Genomic DNA, 1,715 nt, shown 5'->3' on the forward strand with positions numbered 1-1,715 from the left:
AAGCAAGATCAACCATTATCAGACTGAAGACATAGCCATCCGTCCGATCATGGTTGATCTTGCTTAGGGCCAAATGAGCAGCGGCCACAGTGTAATGTGGAATATTCGCTACCTTTAGCTCCGCAGTTAGCCGCCTTATCTGACTGTGCGAGAGGCAAGTGCGTCGTCACCGGCAAAAGGTCAAAGGTAACAATGTGACCGGAGGGCTTATTGTATTGTTTTTCTTGCCAAAAAAAAAAAGATAATAATAATTTCAGTACATGTGTCAAAAAAAGGGCACATTGGGATCATGGAGCAAAAGGGGCAGGTGCTCAAGCCCCCTTAGCCCCCCCCTGCACGTGCCTGTCTCTGAACCTCTGGAGATAGTTTGCCGCACTGAAAGTAAAGGGGTCGATTCATTTTGCACTCCACACTCTTCACTTATTCATTTTTAAAAAGAAGTTGAAAATATCCAATAAATTTAATTCCACTTATGATTCCCACTTGTTGTTGATTCTTTACAAAAGAATTACAGTTTTCTTTATGTTACAAGTCTGTATTGTGGCAAAAGGTTGAAAAGTTCAAGGTGGTCAAAATACTTTTGCAAGGTACTGTACATGCTGTATAGGATGTATGTTTTTTATGTCTTTCTCTTTCTCTGCTTAGAATAGATCAATATGTGGATGCACCAGAATTTTCTCCTACAGAACTAATGTCAAAACAGGATCTAGAAAAAATCATTCATGCATTTATCTTTAGTAGAATTAATTACTGCAACAGTGTCTTTACAGGTTTGCCTAAAAATTTGATCAGACAGCTGCAGCTGATTCATACCGCTTCTACCCGTGTTCTCACTAGAACTAAGAAAATAGAGCACTTCAGCCCGGTTCTTAAGTCCTTACCCTGGCTCCTTGGGCTCAGAGAATAGAATAGAATATCCTTATGTTATGTCTCTAAATCACTCAATAGATCAACACCTCAATACATAACATATTTGTTATCAACCTCCCAGTGTATCAACCTCCCAGAACACCTAGGTCTTCCAGCCTACTCTGTCTACCCAGAACTAGAACCAAAGATGGAGAAGCAGCATTTAGTTCATATGTTCCACTTATCTGGAACAAACTCCCAAAAGACGAAAACTGCTGAAAGCCTGAGCTCTTTTAATTAAAAATTAAAAACCCATTTGTTTAGAGCTGCCTTTGATGGTATTCTTAATTTAGGGTGGTGTTCCAACTATTTTATTTTTTTACACATTTTTTTCATGTTTTTATCTTTACTTACTTTTATCCTGCTATTATTGTCCTTCTATTTCATTGTTTAAATCTGATAGGAAAATTGGAACAGCTGGGCTTCAAAACAGTTTCTGCAATTGGCTGTTAGACTTCCTCACAAACAGACCTCAATCAATCCGGGTCGGACAGAACACCTCTGCTGTCATCACCCTAAACACAGGCTGCGTCCTGAGCCCCCTGCTGTTCACCCTGATGACACACGACTGCGTCCCCGGGTTCACCACCAATCACATCGGGAACTTGGCAGAAGACACCATGGTGGTGGGCCTCATCAGAGACGAGACAACGAGCAGGACTACAGAGAGGAGGTGAAACAGCTGGTGCAGAGACAACAGCCTGATTCTAAACATGGAGAAGATAAAGGAGATCATTGTTGACTCCCTCCCTGAGCTCATCAAAAAGCTCAGCCGTAGAAGTTGTCAAGAGCACCAAATTCCTGCG

The sequence above is a fragment of the Cyprinodon variegatus genome, unplaced genomic scaffold, assembly GCF_000732505.1.
Source record: "Cyprinodon variegatus isolate N-32 unplaced genomic scaffold, C_variegatus-1.0 Scaffold2611, whole genome shotgun sequence".
NCBI classification, from domain to species: Eukaryota; Metazoa; Chordata; class Actinopteri; order Cyprinodontiformes; family Cyprinodontidae; genus Cyprinodon; species Cyprinodon variegatus.